This window comes from Crinia signifera, chromosome 4 (assembly GCF_055691185.1).
Source record: "Crinia signifera chromosome 4, ASM5569118v1, whole genome shotgun sequence".
Lineage (NCBI taxonomy): Eukaryota > Metazoa > Chordata > Amphibia > Anura > Myobatrachidae > Crinia > Crinia signifera.
This window is the reverse complement of record NC_139220.1, coordinates 313559792-313579011: the sequence shown is the minus strand read 5'-3', so window position 1 is coordinate 313579011 and position 19220 is coordinate 313559792. Positions and strand designations below refer to the sequence as shown.

The following is a 19220-nucleotide window of genomic DNA, read 5'->3' as shown; positions in this document are numbered from 1 at the left end:
CAGATTTATGGGAAATGTATGCTTAAGTCCAGGTGACTGAATCAAATTGACTGAGTTTGTAATTAAGCCATCTGTACTCAAGCATGGATATTCTGAAAACCTGGCATGTGATGGTAGAGTATGGGACATCCTGTATGAGACACTACTGACATTAATTAGGAACTCATTGTAAAATATTTGTACATGATTACCATTTACAGAGGGGGAGGGGGAAAAAATACTGGCAGCGGTGGGATTCGAACCCACGCCTCCAGAGAGACTGGAGCCTAAATCCAGCGCCTTAGACCGCTCGGCCACGCTACCTGCTTGCAAGAAATTGCATTTTGTGTTTGTTAAAAGTGTCTCAAAAATAGAAACAAAAATCACAATATACTATTTTAACAGCGTACAGATGGAGCGCCCCCCAGCCAGCTCAGGGAATCGCCAGAGAGGTGGATCCGCGAGCACCTCACACGCACGCGTGGGGAGCGGTTTCCCTGCCCGTCTCTGCTTCAGGGAGATGGTCAGAGTTAGTGGGGGGTACGAGGGAGCAGCGGGGAGCCTGCCGAGGGCTCGGCCAGAACAGGGCGCACGCGCGACTCATGCACACGCGCCCCCTTCTGGCAGCTGGAGAGTGGCGGCGGATGTATTGTGTATAGGTCGATCGCAAAAGGATGACATAGACAAAAGCTCAACACCAGCGAAAAAGGTGACTTGCATTTTTCAGGTTTTTGTTACAGTGTTGACTATCAGTGTAACGTGTACCCAGGTGTAGCTTCACTCTCATTTGTAGTTCACTTGGATCATAAGCCATCAAAAAAAGTAAAAAAAAATTGAAGAAAAACTCAATTCGACATTTTGCCTGTGTTGAACTTTTGTCAATCTCGACCTAGTGCATGTTGACTTTCTTGTTACTTATTTGTGGGCGTGGCCAGAGCAGTCATGTCGTTTTAGCCATTTCCACTTCGTGCAATGCCATTTTAAAGGCATTGCATGGCAGCGGGCGGGGCTAAAATGGCGCGATTCGCTTGTTACAGTTCAGATTTCTGGGAAATGTATGCTTAAGTCCAGGTGATTGAATCAAATTGAATGAGTTCGTAATTAAGTCATCTGTACTCAAGCATGGATATTCTGAAAACCTGGCCTGTAATGGTAGAGTTTGGGACATCCTGTATGAGACAGTACTGACATTAATTAGGAACTCATTGTAAAATATTTGTACATGATTACCGTTTACAGAGGGGGAGGGGGAAAAAATACTGGCAGCGGTGGGATTCGAACCCACGCCTCCAGAGAGACTGGAGCCTAAATCCAGCGCCTTAGACCGCTCGGCCACGCTACCTGCTTGCCAGGTGTTGGTTTTTGTTAACAGTTTCTCAAAAAAAAAGAAACAAAAATCACAATATACTATTTTAACAGCATACATGGAATATTTCACAATTCCACCCTCTTGGGGCTAGTATTGCAGCTGTGGTGGGGTGTGGATTGAAAGGTTTCTAGTGTATAGGTTGATCCCAAATGGTCAACTAAAGGTCAACTTAAATTTTTCAGGGTTTTTTCGTCAATGTCGGCATCTGTTGACATGGGCCCCCAAAAAAGTGTAAAGCGTACCCAGGTATGACTAGCTTCACTCCCAAAGTGAAGAAAAAAAATGTCGATGTTTCCATGTGTCGACCATTGTCCTGTCAACATTTTGCCTGTGTTGATCTTTTGTCAATGTAACCTAAGGCATGTTGATCATTTTTTAATCTCAACCTACTGCATGTCGACGTTTTAGTGTTGACCCTATTGAATGTCGATCAAGACACTGTCGACCTATCAACTGCAAGGATGTAAAAGTTACAAAGTTCTCCAATTTTATGCCAAAACGTTTTCAACCCGTCAATCATGAGATAAATGGGCAATTATTCTGTATTTGACATAGCAAATATGCAGTAGGTGCAGAGCCGGATTCGGGGGGGGGGGGGGCTCAGGATGTGAGTACCCCTGGGCCCCCCTCTCTCAGGAGGCCCCCAGCCTGGCATATATTGTAATGTAGCTGCCTATTCCCGGACATTGTATAGTTCAGGTAAGCCACACCTCCGGACACCGGTCTTACTTACCGGACTGTCCGGAGTAATCTCGGATGGGTGGTAACCCTAGACAAACTGCATGGGCGGATTGGCCGTAGTGCGAAACCAGGCCACTTTCCGGTTGGCCGGCCCGTAAGACACAGAACCAGGCCGGTCGCTCTTCCCCCCTGGCTGGGCCACGTACTGCCCGATCTCAGCAGTTAGCCCAAATATAAAATGGCTGCATACTCGGCTCGCCCATTTTGACAGTAGTCAAAATTGCAGAGGGAGGGCTGCTGCGTATGTGCAGCCGCACCAGCTCCTCCTGCGGAGCTTTGTGGTGTGTGCTCGGTAGTCCTGCTCCACCCTCTGGCCCGCTGTCATTTAGTTTCTTTTTTTAAGTCTAAGTAATTAATGCTGTTTCCGCAGCCCATCCACCAAAGCCGCCTCCCCCTTTCCATGTCACTTAGTCCACTCCACACCCCTTTGTAGACATGCGCCCGTACTTCTTGTGTTCGTGGTGCCGAGGAGCAGGGAGAGAGGAGCAGATAGCGGAGAGCTGAGCCTGAGCGCCGAGCGGAGGGGAAACAGTGAAGCTGTGGTGTGTCAGCACTGGCTGGATGTGCAGGGATCCTCCAGCAACTGCAGTGCACTGAGATCAGAATGACCAATCAGCTTCTCTCCAAGGTTAGTTTCACTTTCAGATCAGAGAAAGCAGACAGCATGGCTTCGGCAGGAGGAGCTGTGAGCTGTGCCGTCCCCAGCAGTAGCAGAAAATAACAATTTCCCTGGAGCTGTGTGAGGTGTCAAAACCCTGGTCTCCACCTCTCTGCCCCTGGTCTGTCTTTCACATTCCTCTCTCCCTGGTCTCTCTCTCTCTTCCCCTGGTATCTATCTTTCTTCCCCTGGTCTCTCTCCCTCTCCCTCTCTTTCTTTCCCTCTCTTCCCCTGGTCTTTCTCTCACTTCCCCTGGTCTATCTCTCTCTCGCCCTGGTCTCTCTCTCTCTTTCCCTGTTATCTCTCTTCCCCTGGTCTCTCTCTATTTCCCTGGTCTCTCTCTCTCTCGCCCTGGTCTCTCTCTCTCTTTCCCTGTTATCTCTCTTCCCCTGGTCTCTCTCTCTCGCCCTGGTCTCTCTCTCTCTCTTTCCCTGTTCTCTCTCTTTCCCTGGTCTGCCTCTCTCTCTGGTCTCTCTTTCTCTCTGGTCTCTCTTTCCCTGCTCTCTCTCTCTCTTTTCCTGGTCGATCTGCCTCTCTCTCTCTCTCTCTCTCTCTCTCTCTCTCTCTTTCTTTCCCTGGTCTTTATCTCACTTCCCCTGGTCTATCTCTCTCTCGCTTCCCCCAGTCTCTCTCTCTCTCTCTTCCCCTGGTCTCTCTCTCTCCATTCCCCTAGTCTCTCTCTCTTCCCCTGGTCTCTCTCTCCCTCTCTCCTCCCCTGGTCTCTCTCTCCCTCTTTCTTTCCCTGCTCTCTCTCTCTTTCCCTGGTCTTTCTCTCTTTCTCTCATTTTCCCTGGTCTATCTCTCTCTCTCCCTCTCTTCCCCTGGCCTGTCTCTATCTCTTCCCCTCGTCTGTCTCTCTCTCTCTCTCTTTCCCTGGTTTCTATCTCTCTATTTCTCTCTCTGTCCTTGGTCTCTCCCTCAGGTATCTTTCTCATTTACACATTATATAATGTTTGTATATTGAGGGGGGTCCCAGAGATTTCAGAGTACCGTTCTCCAAGATCTCTGTTGCCAGCCCTGATGGAAGGACACGGCGGGACACGATGCTACCACCGCTCACTGGTGACTGACCAGGGAGTCTGATGCTGCTGATCTGCACAGCCTGCATGCCAGGCTTTCCGGTGAGGCCATGGAGGGACAGGGCATGGAGGAACAGTGCTGGGGCAGAACAGGACATGGAGGAACAGTGCCTGGAGCGGTGAGTCAACTGGCATTATGTTTAAGGGGTACTGGTGGAGGCATTATGCATAAGGGGGCACTGGTTGGGGCATTATGTTGTGTGGCATAATATGTAATGGCCATTACGGTGTGTAGCATGTGTAAGGGGCATGATGGTGTGTGGCATTATATGTAATGGGCATTACGGTGTGTAGCACAATGTGTAAGGGGCATGACGGTGGGTGGCATAATGTGTAAGGGGCATGGCAGTGTGTGGTATAATGTGTAAGGGGCATGACAGTGTGTGGTATAATGTGTAAGGGGCATGACAGTGTGTGGTATAATGTGTAAGGGGCATAACAGTTTCTTTTATAGCACAGCATATTCCATTGCACTTTACAATTGGACTTAGAACATAAGGTCAGAAAGGCTGGCCTGTGGGCCAATTAGAACCTGGAGGTGGGGCTTCATGTGCGTTGGGACGGAGCTATGCTCAGTTTTTTTGTGATGAAAAAAAAAAACATTTGGTTAACATCATGCCATTGAGAGAGGGGAAACAATCTGGATCTCTCCCATCGATGTCAAAAGTATTTGACATTGGCCATAAACTATCGATGATTCCTGTAGAACCTACAGTAGATGTCCACCTAGTCTATCGTCTGAAGTGTAGGAACATAATTTCAGTTCTCCATTCCAATCCCAATATGTAACATCGCAGTATTTCACCACACAATGTCGATGATTCTGAGTCATGCGCAAAGTGGCTGTATTTGTGGGGAGCCGCGGGCTCCCAAAATGACTACCTAATGCTAATGCAAAAATCCAGTCCGCCGATGTGAGGGTCCATGTTTCTGCAAGCGGAAAGTCACCCCGCCCCCTGATCTCACTCCATCGCTAGTATCTGTACTCCATGCTAGCGGCGAGGGATATGCCACAAACAGCTTAACTGCCACGTCAATGTGACTCAGGGGGTAAGGGTCCGCAACATATCACAGATCAGAGGGTGAGGGTCCGCAACATACCACAGATCAGAGGGTGAGGGTCCGCAACGTACCACAGATCAGAGGGTAAGGGTCCGCAACATACCACAGATCAGAGGGTAAGGGTCCGCAACATACCACAGATCAGAGGGTAAGGGTCCGCAACATACCACAGATCAGAGGGTAAGGGTCCGCAACATACCACAGATCAGAGGGTAAGGGTCCGCAACATACCACATATCAGAGGGTAAGGGTCCGCAACATACCACATATCAGAGGGTAAGGGTCCGCAACATACCACAGATCAGAGGGTAAGGGTCCGCAACATACCACATATCAGAGGGTAAGGGTCCGCAACATTCACTTTTTTTTTCTCCTGAATGTCAACATATCGACATGGACACCATCTAAGTGTAACACATCTTATTGCACAGGCACTATTATATTCTCCCACCACACCGTAGTGGATGGTAGGGTATGAATACCGCCTGTCGGCACATGTCAGCTAAAATAAAAAAATTCTGAAAAAGTCATGTTGACATTTTGACTCAATCTTCCCATTGTTTATCTAATGCTTCTGTCGACCTTCCAACTCTGTCGACCTTAGCCACGTCGACCTATTTCAGGTGTCGACCTAAGCCCAGTTGACCTATAGGCCTCAACTTAATGTATGTGGACCTTCATAATGACGGTATGTTAGATACGGGTAGGTCCGTGCAATCACCCGGTTCTCACAATGGAATGTACTTTGTCGTGGAAAGACAAAATAGTACGGACATAAAATTGCATCTGCGCATTGGCTCCAATTGTACAGCGCAGCGGAATACGATGCGCTATATAAGAAACAAAATAAATCTCTTATATATTTGGCTACATCTGTCACTCAAAGTTTGTGAGTGTGTCTGTAACGCTGGGTGGAGCCTCTGACTCACATGACTGACTCAGAATGACAGAGAACCAGCCCGGTGAGCCCACAGTGCCCCCCCCCCCCCCGCGCGATTTGCGGCAAAACGCCCCCCCTCCCGCGATTCGCGGCACCCTACACCCAACCGCGACCCCCCCTCCCACGATTCGCTGCAAAAAACGCCCCCCTCCCGCAATTCGCGGCAACCCCCTGGGACCCCCCCCTCCCTCGATTCGCGGACACCCCCACCACCCCACCCCCCTGCGCGATTCACGGCAACCCCAGGATTAAATGGCACATGCAAAACACTAACATGGCTATGGTCGACAATGAAAAAGGTTGACATGAGTTTTTGAAGATTTATTTTTCAATTTTTTTATGTTTTCATATTCATTCTCATGTGTCGACATGGACACCAATGAAGTGCCACACTTATGTCAACATTTACATGGCGATTCGCGGCAAACACCCCCTCTGCGACCCCCCCTCCCGCGATTTGCGACCCCCCCCGCGACTCCTGCGATTCGCGGCACCCCCCGCGACCCCCCTCCCACGATTCAAGCCACCCCCGCGACACACCCCCCCCCCCACGATTAGCGGCAACCCCCGCCCCCGTGACCCCCCTCCAACGATTCGCGGCAACCCCCGCGACCCCCCGTCCTGCGATTCGCTGCAAACGCCCGCGACCCCCCCCTCCCTCGATTCGCGGCAACCACCCCTCCGCGACCCCCCCTCCCACAATTCGCTGCACACACACACACCCCTGCGACCCCCCCTCCCAGGATTAAATGGCACAGGCAAAACACTGACATGGCTATGGTCGACACACATGTGTTGACCTTTCTGTGTTTATTGTTTCTTGTGGCGATTCACGGCACCCCCACCCCCCCTGCGACCTCCCGCGATTCGCGGCACACCCCCACCCCGTGCCCCCCCCTCCCGCAATTCGGTGCACCCCCCCCCCGCGCGACCTCCCACGATTCGCGGCAACCCCGTGACCCCCCCTCCCGCAATTTGGGGCACCCCCCCGCGACCTCCCACGATTCGCGGCAACCCCTGCCCCCACGACCCCCCCTCCCGCAATTTGCGGCAACCCACCCTCCCCCCTGTATGCCCACACACCCCTATCACTACCCAGCTTCCTGCTCTCCTGAACCGTAACTTCCACCACTGGGGAATCGCTGACGCTGTGTTGCCCACATACCCCTATCATGCCTCATAGCCCAGCCTCCTGCTCTCATGCACCGTAACTCCCACCCAGTAGGAGGAGACACTGACTCAGGGCCACCGTCCTGTACTCTGGTGCTGCCACGCTGGACCCTCACCCACTGGCAGAAGCTGCACAGTATCTCCCACCCTCCTCTTTTGTCCCCCTTATGCCCACACACCCCTATCACTACCCAGCCTCCTGTTTTCCTGAACCGTAACTGCCACCACTGGGGAGTCACTGACGCTGTGTTGCCCACATACCCCTATCATGCCTCATAGACCAGCCTCCTGCTCTCATGCACCCTAACTCCCACCCAGTAGGAGGAGACACTGACTAAGGACCACCATCCTGTACTCCTGTACTGCCACGCTGGACCCTCACCCACTGGCAGAAGCTGCACAGTGTCCCCCACCCTCCTCTTTAGTCCCCCTTATGCCCACACACTCCTATCACTACCCTGCCTCCTGTTTTCCTGAACCGTAACTGCCACAACTGGGGAGTCACTGACGCTGTGTTGCCCACATGCCCCTATCATGCCTCATAGCCCAGCCTCCTGCTCTCATGCACCCTAACTCCCACCCAGTAGGAGGAGACACTGACTCAGGGCCACCGTCCTGTACTCCTGTGCTGCCACGCTGGACCCTCACCCACTGGCACAGTATCTCCCACCCTCCTCTTTAGTCCCCCGTATGCCCACACACCCCTATCACTACCCAGTCTCCTGTTTTCCTGTGTCATGACCTCCACCAGTGGGGAGCCGCTGACTCAAAAACACCCTACTATACTATTGTACACACACACACACACACACCTAAACAACATGCACACACAGCACCCCCCCCCACACCCACAAATGTCACCGTACCATCCACACTATCAATGTACATCTTTCTCTGTAACCGCTTTTTAATTAAACAAAACAATACACCCCCCTTCCACATCATATGCTCTCTATTTAACACATTTCACCTATAAGTTGCAATACAGGCATCTGTCATACAATTCTAACCATATTTCTCACAATTCAAACGTTCACAAATTAAGGGGGCGCAGCCCCTTACGCCATGGAGGTTATGGTTCACACATGCTGCGTGCGTGCGTGCCAAACATTGCTCCCCTGTGCGAACCTGCTGGAGGGGGCAGACCTGAATAAGGTCCCATGTGTATCTGTGCACGGAGATCCATGTGACTAACATCAGCCAATATGTGCAGCAGTATCAAGGTAATAGAATTTGATGCAAATATTAAAAAAGGCTAACGCGTTTCATTGCTGTGACAATCTTAGCAGAGGCTGCGCCTTCCCTCATAGGACAGGTATAATTTGAAATATTTCACTTTCAGTAGATAATAATGATGCTTTTATGCAGATATTCTATTAAGGGTAGAAAAAAAAGAAAAAGTAATGGCAGTGGTGGGATTCGAACCCACGCCTCCAGAGAGACTGGAGCCTAAATCCAGCGCCTTAGACCGCTCGGCCACACTACCAACCTGCAGGACTCAGCTAAGTTTGAAGTATAAAACTTTACATTGTCATGCCTTGCCATCCATGAACATTAAATTGGGGGACAGTTTGTAAAATGTTCCACCCACAAAGTCGGACATGTCAATAGAAACAGGTACGGCATTAATAATGGATCAGTACCCAGGACTAAAATAATGAGAAGGTAAATCATACTTACCTACCTGACCCTCTCCTTCAGGGAGAAAATGCTCTGTTCCTGGACTTCCCTGGTAATGTAGGATTGCCAGCACCTGTGAGCAGCTAGGGAATTGATAAGAAAGGTGTCACCGCAGGTGATGGTAATCACACATTACCAGGGAAGTCCAGGAACAGAGCATTTTCTCCCTCATGGACAGGGTCAGGTAGGAAAGTATAATATTGATATAGAGTATTATTGCTGATAAAGAACAATTGATCAGTCTACTTTAATCATTTTACCTATCGATGCTTTGAACTAACTTAACCTTTGTTTATCGATAAAAATAATAAAATAGGCACTGCTGAGATTTGAACTCAGGATCTCCTGTTTACTAGACAGGCGCTTTAACCAACTAAGCCACAGCGCCGGATGGCCACTCTACATCAATTTATTTTATTTATTAGAGGTGTTGTACAATCCATTCCGCGCTGCTGAGTTAACGTTTGCATCTTTTTATCAATGCAATAAAGTTACATCAAATTGAATGCAAATGTTTCTGAAGACAATACTATTTATTAATTGTGGAAGGTACATAAGATAGTACTACAGAAAGGAAAAAAATAGATATAAAATAATGAGTGCAATAAATAAACCACTATTGGTGAGAAAGATACAGGGATGCTCAAAATTAAGAATTATACCGCTTTCAGGCAGCGCCCCCCCCCTCCCCCGAATAACCCGGTAATTAGCGGCATTGACCCAGCTTTCAAAAAGTCGGGTCATTCGGCCGCTGCTGTCAGACCCCCTTAAGGCCCATAGTACCCTTGAATGTTGGGACTCATACACTTCGAATGGAGAAGTCACCCACAATCCCACCTTGAGCCACCCAGGACCTTCCTAACAAGTGTGATATATTGTATGCAGTTCTTTCGCATACGATATATCGCATGTAATCCCAGCCAAGCCTGCCTGGCCCTGATGCGATCCAACAGATCGATTCTACAGCTGGTGCAACTCGCAGGTCCCGGTGCCGCCATCCCATGAGAAGACCCCAAATCACATGTAAATTGCCTACCTTATGAACTCACTAGAACTTTAATTTGCCACTGGTGCGCTGCTCCGGGGGTGACCGGCTTTTACCTGGTATTTGTGTCCTGTGCCCCTGATTCAAACTTAATGTTAGTGACCCACCAAGGAGACGAGGTCGCCTAGATGCTGGTTGGTGGGCTCATGTAACACATTCATACTTGACCATCCCAGTGGGCATAAAGGGAGAATGTAACAGTGAGCACACGAGGGGACACGGTACAATTACACACTGTCCATGTCAACGTATGTTGACATAGAAACAAACAAACCCGTAAAAACCATGTCAACCTTTTGAATGCAGGTCAAATTTTTCTTGTGCCGCTGCACTCGCCAATGCGAGGGGACGCGGTACACTGAGACGGTGTCCATCGGCTTACACAAAAATCCAGGAAACTTTCCCATTGTCGACCTAAATGTATGTCGATCTTCTTACTATCGACTCCATGAACCCAATTCTTTGTAGAACTACAAGTGCCAGCATGATCACACCTCTTGATGTATGTGTAATTAGAGTGTACGTTCCGAGATCTCTCTCCACCATAAGAAATGGGCCAGGTGATGTAGTTATGGGTGGCTCAGGGTCAGACATTTTGGGTGCAAATCTTCACACCTAAACTAGTACAATTGACCAAATATTTAAGCAACTGCAATAATAGTGGGTTATATTGTGTTATATTGTAAAGGTATATGGACAGCTGCTATGGGGGAAAAAAAAAAAAGCTTGGCAGCGGTGGGATTTGAACCCACGCCTCCGGAGAGACTGGAGCCTTAATCCAGCGCCTTAGACCGCTCGGCCACGCTACCACCTGTTGCTGTGAGTTGTTGTTGGCCATGAAGAACATCTCCACAGTCGGCCTCTGTTGCATGGTATCTTCTGTGATGGTGGATCTGGCCAAGAAATCCTAATGAAGGCCCGACCGCTCCCAAGATAAATAATTGGACATGGTTTTAAAAAACTTATTAACATAGAAGATTATTGCTTGATAAATACCAATGGATCAGTCTGATTTATTCATTTTATCTAACTAGTGTTATACCATATGGTCTGACCTTGGGTTAATCCATAAAACATAGGCACTGCTGAGATTCGAACTCAGGATCTCCTGTTTACTAGACAGGCGCTTTAACCAACTAAGCCACAGCGCCAGGTGATTGCTGCACAGGAACAGCGTTATTTTTGTTTGTTTTGTGTTGTGTATTTGTCTGCTTTGTGTCATTGTTAAGAAAATATGGTACTTGTTTCCTAGCACGGCCACAATCGCGGGCATCGTGTGTCATTTTTAGTGGTATACGACGCGACCGACGCGATGCCCCCGATTTTCCCATTGAAATGCATTGAAAACAGTCAAAATCGTGTCGTTCGCGTCGTATGCGGCTAAAAAAGGCTTAAATGGTGCAGACGCGATGGCCACGATTTCCCCATAGCAAACAATGTTAAATGGCTCAATGTACCCGCGATGCCCCCGATTTCCCATAGGGAACAATGTTAAATGCCTCAATTTCAACAAATCATCATAGGGAACAATGGTAAATGGGCCAGAAACCCCCAAAAACACCCCTGAACAGTGAAATTCCCCCCCAAAACTATTTAACGCCACCCCACGATCAACGCGAACCCGAAGCGTGGCGAGCGCAGCGAGCCCGCGAGGGGCGGCGGTACGCGTCCTCCGACCTTTTCATACCCCCACTATCCACGTTGGCGTGGAGTTGAGAATAGAATAGTGTGGCGAGCGCAGCGAGCCACCGAGCCCGAAGCATGGCGAGCGTAGCGAGCCCCGCGAGGGGACGCGGATACCTTCACAGGTAAACGCGTCCCTTCGCGGGCTTCACAGGTATCCGCGTCCCCTCGCGGGGCTCGCCACGCTTCGGGCTCGGTGGCTCGCTGCGCTCGCCACACTATTCTATTCTCAACTCCACGCCGACGTGGATAGTGGGGGTATGAAAAGGTCGGAGGACGCGTACCGCCGCCGCTCGCCACGCTTCGGGTTCGCGTTGATCGTGGGGTGGCGTAAAATACTTTTGGGGGGACATTTCACTGTTCAGGGGTGTTTTGGGGGGTTTCTGGCCCATTTACCATTGTTTCCTATGGGAAATCGGGGGCATCGCGACTAAATTGAGGCATTTAACATTGTTCCCTATAGGGAAATCCCTTACGATGCCCACGATCATGATCGTTGTGGCCGTGCTAGGAAACAAGTACCGAAAATATTTGCATCGGAGCAAAAATTCATCTAGTTATTCTGTAGGACAGCTCGAATCTGATTGGTCACCATGGACCGTACTTCCACAAGGATGTCCGCCGCAACTATTGTCAAGAGAAAATTGTAGTAGAAATTAAAAAACAAAAGTATACCACCTCGCTGTGAACAGGATTTGAACCTGTGCGGGGAGACCCCATTGGATTTCAAGTCCAACGCCTTAACCACTCGGCCATCACAGCTGACAGGTACATCTCTGTAACATCAACAAAACAGGATTAGGTATGGTGATGACGCTGGTGATGATTATAATAATATTAATTATTATTACATAGAACTTTTCATCAATGTACAGTATTAACACAATACAGAGGTTTATACTTGTATTAAATACAGAGACCATGGAGATAACACAAAACTTCAAGTGGGCACTAAAAACCAACTTCTTCACCAAACCCAGCCAACTCTCACCCTACCCTTCTGTTACTCGCTGGCTTCCCCATCTGCCCCTCCCCTTCAGTATGTAAGCTCTCATGTGCAGGGCCCTCTTCCCTCATGTGCTTTTACTTCTCTTATGGCCCATACACACCAGGCGACTTTGAGCTGAGAGCAGCTCAGTTTTGCCGTTTCAGCTGATTTCAAAGGCCGCCCAGTGTGTCCTGCCCGGCAGTAAGTGTTGAGCGCAGATGCGCGCTCCTGTATCACCGCCGACTGCTGCCGCTCATCTGCTGGTGGGTTGGATGGTTTTCTCTTGCTATGGAAAGCCTTAAACCCCGGGGAAAACCGTTTGGACAGGAGGAAATTGCTTAGTGTGTATGCACTGAGGGATTTTCGGCACAGTAATTTTCTTACACATCGCTGTCCATACACGCTGGCCAGAAACACCCCGTGTGTGTGCACTTATCTGCTCTCCAGGATGGCTGTGCAGGATGCCTGCAGAGGGAGTGTCAGGCTCAGCCAGATGACTGTGGGACCGGGAGCAGCTGTGAGGAAAGTGCTGTAACTCCTGCCGTGCTGGATCACACACCAGGGGAACTGCAGGAAGGGTTTGTCAGAGCTGTCAGTCTGTTCTCTGCATACAGACAGGCTGCTGTCCTCTGACTGGCCAATCAGCATCTAAACGCCTCCTGACACCTGAAATATGTCAACATGACTAAGAGCAACAGGGTTGGAAGGTAAACACAAGCATTATGTTGACAATGGGAAGGTCGACATGATTTTTTTACTGTTTTTTTAGCCGATGTGCTGACTGGCGGCAGAATTTTATTTATTTATTTATTTGCAGTTTCTTATATAGCGCAGCAGATTCCGTTGCGCTTTACAATAGCAATGCCCAGTTCAGCAAGGCACCTTGCCCAACGCATGGCGAGTGTGAGGGGATGCGGTACACTTAGGTGGTGTCATTGTCGAGTGTTATAGGTGCACTGCATGGACTCACTGTGACATCAGGACATAACCGGTAGTTATTACGGATATCCTGACTCAGGCTGTCAAACCCCAGCTACTCCGCTAACGTCGTTTGCTGATCATCTGCTGCTGTGGGGGTCACAGTTAGGGGCGGAACTACCATTGGTGCAACAGGTGCATTGCAGCGGGGCCCACTGCTGCCCAACCTAGCAATGAGTTTTTTCCTGGGCCACAGCACAGCCATTTTGAAGAAAGTCATACCATTGGCTCAGCGACAGGAGCAGGGTGAGCCCCACCACCTGATGAACCTTCCCCTAACCTCTGGGAGGCGGGGTTGACCTTATGTGTGTGCAGCCACTGTGTTTGCCATCTGAGCTGGACCAATAGGGGAGTCCTGTTTCCTGGCAGCGCTGATGATCACAGACATGATGATGATCACATGTCCGGCCTCTAATTCACAGAGCTGGAATTCTGCCTGAATCCAGAGTAATAGGTGCCTTAAACAAGATATTATGGAACTGGAGAGGCTCCAGAGAAGACAGACCAAATTAATTAAGGGACATTAGCCAGGCTAGGAATGCTTACATTGGAAAAATGGGTTGGGATCATTTGTTCTACAGCATTATGGTTGACAGTCATTAGGTCGACACCATTAGGTCGACATGGGAAAAGGTCGACATGGGTCTAGGTCAACATGGGAAAAGGTCGACATGGTTCTAGGCCGAAAGGTCATTAGTTTGACAGGTCGTTAGTTCGACAGGTCATTAGTTCGAAATTGTCTAGGTCGACAGTCAAAAGGTCGACATGGGATTTTTCACTTTTTCATTTTTCACTGTTTTTTTACCTGAATGTCAACACAGTCAACATGGACACAGTTTAAAGTGCACCGCATCCCCTCACATCACTCGCTGTGCTCGGCACACTATTTTATTCTCCCACCATGCCATAGTGGATGGTAGGGCATGAAATTCCACCTGTCGGCACATGTCGGCTCAGAAAACAGTGAAAAACCCCATGTCGACCTTTTGACTGTCGACCTAGACAATGTCGAACTAACGGCCTGTCGAACTAAAGACCTGTCAAACTAATGACCTTTCGACCTAGAACCATTTCAACCTTTTCCCATGTCGCCCTAGACCCATGTCGACCTTTTACCATGTCGACCTAATGGTGTCGACCTAATGACTGTCGACCATAATGCTGTAGACCAAATGACCGTATCCCAGAAAAATGGCACGTAAGAGGGGACATGATTAATATCAATAAATAGATCAGGGAGGACCGTAAGGCGCTCTGATTACATGGGGTCTATGCACAGGACACACAGGAATCCCATAAGGAGGAAAGGAGATTTCCAGCACAGTGAAGGAAAGGGTTCTTCACAGTTAGAGCAGTTAAGATCTGGATTTCTCTGCCATAAAATGTTATTATGTCTGATACACTTAATATATTCATGACCATTTTTTTGGCAGAGAAAGACATCCGGTGATACAGTCATTAATTATAGGAGGTCCAGTAGGGTAATATCAGCCAAGGGCTCATGGAATGCTGGGGATATTATAGCATAATTTTGTAAATGGGAAAAATGAAACCTGGCAGCGGTGGGATTTGAACCCACGCCTCCGAAGAGACTGGAGCCTTAATCCAGCGCCTTAGACCGCTCGGCCACGCTACCACCTGGAAATGTCTTTGATGTCTCCCTCCTTATTTACTCATCAATGGTCTGGTGCATGGTATCTCCTGTGATGGTGGTGGCCAAACACATCCTAACGAAGGCCCGGACTCTCAAAGATAAATAATTGGACACGTGTTTCAAAAAACTTATTTACATAGAAGATTGTTGCTTGATAAATACCAATGGATCAGTCTGATTTATTAATTGTATCTAAATATTGTTATACCATATGGTCTGACCTTATGTTTATCCATAAAACATAGGCACTAGACAGGCGCTTTAACCAACTAAGCCACAGCGCCAGGTGATTGCTGCACTGGAACAGCGTTATTTTTGTTTTGTGTGGTTTGTTCCTCTGCTTTGTGTCATTGTTGAGACAATATTTGCAAAAAATTCACCTAGTTATGCTGTACATTCTTGATTCTGATTGGTTACCATGGTCCGCACTTCCACAAGGATGTCTGCCACCACTATTGTCAAGATAAAATTGTAGTAGCGAATAGAAAACAAGTGTTCCAGCTCGCTGTGAACAGGATTTGAACCTGTGCGGGGAGACCCCATTGGATTTCAAGTCCAACGCCTTAACCACTCGGCCATCACAGCTTGCAAGTACATTTCTGTAACATCAACAAAACAGGATCAGGTATGGTGATGACGTTGGTGATGATCATAAAAATAATTATTATTTTTATATAGCACTTTTCATCAATGAGACTTAAGGCACATAACAGTATGAACACAATACAGAGGTTTATACTTGTATGAAATACAGAGACCATGGAGATAATAGAAAACTTCAAAAACAAACCCAGCACAACTCTCACCCTACCCTTCTGTTCCATGCTCGCTGTCTTCCCCATCTGATGCCCCTTTCCCACTGCAGCCTTAAAACGGTATTTTGCCGATTTTTGAGGGCAAAATACCGTTTAAGGCTGCAGTGGGAAAGCGCCAGAGTTGAAATACCGTTTAAAGTTAAACGGTATTTCAACCCGTTTTTAGAGCAGGGTTTTAGCCGGTAATCTACCGTTTAAGAGGCAATGGGAATGCCTCTTAAACGGTTTTACCAGCAGATGCAGCGAGGATGGCTCATATTTGAGCCATCATCGCTGAATCTGTATACAGCAGCCGGGCTGAAAGATGCGCGGCTTTCAGTCCAGCTGTCTGCTCCCTCCCTTGCCACCCCCCCTCCCGGCCCGCAGCGATATATACTCACCGCTGCTCACCGGCGCCGTCCCGCTGTCGCTCACCGGCGCCGTCCCGCTGTCAATCACCGCCCGGCAGTCCTGCTCCCCCGCCCGGCCACACAAGCTGGGCGCTCCGCCCCTCCCGGCCTGCTCGCCACGCCCCCCGCCACGGAGACCTGCTCGCCCCCCCCCCCCGCTGAACACGGAGCCACTGAGCCAGTAACGGAGTATCAGCCAGTAATATATACATTGCTGGCACAGGCCAGCAATGTATATATTATTGGTACCACTGCACACCAATGATTATTTATCAGCCAGTAATATATACATTGCTGGCACAGGCCAGCAATGTATATATTATTGGTACCACTGCACACCAATGATTATTTATCGGCCAGTAATATATACATTGCTGGCACAGGCCAGCAATGTATATATTATTGGTACCACTGCACACCAATGATTATTTATCAGCCAGTAATATATACATTGCTGGCACAGGCCAGCAATGTATATATTATTGGTACCACTGCACACCAATGATTATTTATCGGCCAGTAATATATACATTGCTGGCACAGGCCAGCAATGTATATATTATTGGTACCACTGCACACCAATGATTATTTATCAGCCAGTAATATATACATTGCTGGCACAGGCCAGCAATGTATATATTACTAGCACCACTGCACACCAATGCTGTAAAAACGTTTTGAAGAGCTAAAACGTTTTACCTGCAATGGGAATGGGACTTAAATGGCATTTCAAACTGTAATCTGCTGCAGTGGGAATGCTAAATACCATTTAAGATTACCTGTAACTTAAAACGGTTCTGCAGTGGGAAAGCAGCATGAGTCACCCCTGTCTCTCTGCCCCTCCCCTTCAGTATGTAAGCTCTCACAAGCAGGGCCCTCTTCCCTCATGTGCTTTTACTTCTCTTATGGCCCATACACACCTGGCGACTTTGAGCTGAAAGCAGCTCAGTTTTGGTTTGAGCTGCTTTCATCTCAAAAGCCACACAGTGTGTACGACCCGGTGGTTAGTGTTGAGCGCAGATGCGCGCTCCTACATGGTATTTCCGGCAGATGAATGGTGGGTGGATGGCTTTCCATAGCATCTTGCTATGGAAAGCCGTCCACCCCGGGGAAAATCGTTTGGACAGGAGGAAATTGCTTAGTGTGTACGCACTGAGGGATTTTCGGCCCATCGATTTTCTTACACATTGCTGTCCATACACGCTGGCCAGAAACACCCCGTGTGTGTGCACTTATCTGCTCTCCAGGATGGCTGAGCAGGATGCCTGCAGAGGGAGTGTCAGGCTCAGCCAGATAACTGTGGGACCGGGAGCAGCTGTGTGGAAAGTGCTGTAACTCCTGCCGTGCTGGATCACACACCAGGGGAACTGCAGGAAGGGTTTGTCAGAGCTGTCAGTCTGTTCTCTGCATGCAGGCAGGCTGCTGTCCTCTGACTGGCCAATCAGCATCTAAAGGCCTCCATAAATCAGCGCTCTGGAATCAGGGCCGGTGCAAGCCCCCCGCCCGCCCCAGGCAAAGCCCCCCGTGCCGCCCGGCGGACGATACTGTGAAGGGGGGGTTCGGCGGGTGCGTTACGGCACGGAGGTGGGAGTGTGGGGGGGTGTTGGTTCGGCGGGTGCGTTACGGCACGGGGGGGAGTGTGTGCGGGCGATACTGCCGCACTGAAATCCCCCCAGCGGGGAGCAGGAAGCGGGCGGCGCGGAGGGGGCAGCGTTAATTAACGGGTGGCATGGGGGTCGGGAAGGGGAGAGGGAGGAGGATGACATACTCACCTGCTCCCTCTCTATGGTACCTCGGCGGTTCAGTACCGCCCTCCAGTGGCCGGCGCCCTAGGCAAATGCCTAGTCCTGCCTAGTGGTGGCGCCGGCCCTGTCTGGAATCCATAGCAATTTGTTCTATGATTGTATGAAATCCCAATATTGCAATTTGCACCCATACGGTCCCCAATATTGCAATTGGATTGGCAGATTTTTTAAGGTCTTCACATGATTGGGGGCCAGTCAGATTCTCTAAGCTTCAAAAGTGATAAAATAAAGAGTGATAAACAGCCAGCCAATCAGCTCCTGTCTGACATTTTTCAAACACAGTCTGTGACATGGCAGGTAGGAGCTGATTGGCTGGCTGTTTATCACTCTCCATTTTATCACTTTTGAAGCTTAGAGAATCTGGCATCTTTAAATCTAAAAACTCCCATACACCACCTAATTGTAATTGTAACATAGTTACCTCCCCACCTGCATTCTGCAGGAGTCTCCCTGAAACAGCAGCAGTCTCCCTCTCTCACTCATTGGTCTAGCAATCTCCCTCATGTCACCTAGCCCACATTACACTGTTACATTTTAGGGGAAAAAAGGGAATAAAAGATAGATACATTTACATTGAATCATCAGCACCATTTCCCAGCACTTTACCAAGTATAGTAGCTCTTACTAACTGCTCTGGAGCTTATCTACATTTGGATATAATTCATTTTAAAAGATTCTAAGTGCCATGTTCACAATCTCTTTTCACAATATCTCCATATATGGAAGTAGACACGCCCCTTTGGGTGGAGAATGTCACGCCCCCTTAATGGGGCACAGTGCAAACTTCTACTTCCAACTATAATCCCTGAAACTCGTTTTCAAAAGTAGGTAAGTATGAATTGTAATGTAGCAGTGCATACAGAGCATGCGTTAGGTCGACATGGGTTAGGTTGACAGTCAAGAGGTTGACATGGGGTTTTTCACTGTTTTTTGAGCCGACATGTGCCGACAGGCGGTATTTCATACCCTACCATCCACTGAGCGCAGCAAGGCACCGTGCCCGAAGCATGGTGAGTGCAGCGAGCCATGTGAGGGGACGCGGTGTACTTAAAACTGTGTCCATGTCGACTGTGTCGACATTCGGGTAAAAAAACAGTGAAAAACCCCATGTCAACTTTTTGACTTCGGTGCAGTAAAGGTATGGAACTCCCTTCCAGAAGGGGTGGTGATGGCAGACACATTGAG

At 48.9% G+C, this 19220-nt stretch overlaps 9 non-coding genes across 9 annotated transcripts; all 9 read right to left on the bottom strand.

Annotated features, from left to right (window-relative positions):
• Positions 1 to 221: 221 nt before the first annotated feature.
• On the bottom strand, positions 222 to 303 carry TRNAL-UAG (transfer RNA leucine (anticodon UAG)). The gene has a single exon. It is a non-coding gene; the product is annotated as a tRNA-Leu (tRNA).
• A 936-nt stretch (positions 304 to 1239) lies between these two features.
• On the bottom strand, positions 1240 to 1321 carry TRNAL-UAG (transfer RNA leucine (anticodon UAG)). The gene has a single exon. It is a non-coding gene; the product is annotated as a tRNA-Leu (tRNA).
• Positions 1322 to 8402: 7081 nt separating this feature from the next.
• On the bottom strand, positions 8403 to 8484 carry TRNAL-UAG (transfer RNA leucine (anticodon UAG)). Its single transcript has one exon. It is a non-coding gene; the product is annotated as a tRNA-Leu (tRNA).
• Positions 8485 to 8992: 508 nt separating this feature from the next.
• Positions 8993 to 9066, bottom strand: TRNAT-AGU (transfer RNA threonine (anticodon AGU)). Its single transcript has one exon. It is a non-coding gene; the product is annotated as a tRNA-Thr (tRNA).
• Positions 9067 to 10450: 1384 nt separating this feature from the next.
• TRNAL-AAG (transfer RNA leucine (anticodon AAG)) lies at positions 10451 to 10532 on the bottom strand. The gene has a single exon. It is a non-coding gene; the product is annotated as a tRNA-Leu (tRNA).
• Positions 10533 to 10800: 268 nt separating this feature from the next.
• TRNAT-AGU (transfer RNA threonine (anticodon AGU)) lies at positions 10801 to 10874 on the bottom strand. The gene has a single exon. It is a non-coding gene; the product is annotated as a tRNA-Thr (tRNA).
• A 1212-nt stretch (positions 10875 to 12086) lies between these two features.
• Positions 12087 to 12168, bottom strand: TRNAS-UGA (transfer RNA serine (anticodon UGA)). Its single transcript has one exon. It is a non-coding gene; the product is annotated as a tRNA-Ser (tRNA).
• A 2758-nt stretch (positions 12169 to 14926) lies between these two features.
• Positions 14927 to 15008, bottom strand: TRNAL-AAG (transfer RNA leucine (anticodon AAG)). Its single transcript has one exon. It is a non-coding gene; the product is annotated as a tRNA-Leu (tRNA).
• Positions 15009 to 15529: 521 nt separating this feature from the next.
• On the bottom strand, positions 15530 to 15611 carry TRNAS-UGA (transfer RNA serine (anticodon UGA)). Its single transcript has one exon. It is a non-coding gene; the product is annotated as a tRNA-Ser (tRNA).
• Between the last annotated feature and the right edge of the window lie 3609 nt (positions 15612 to 19220).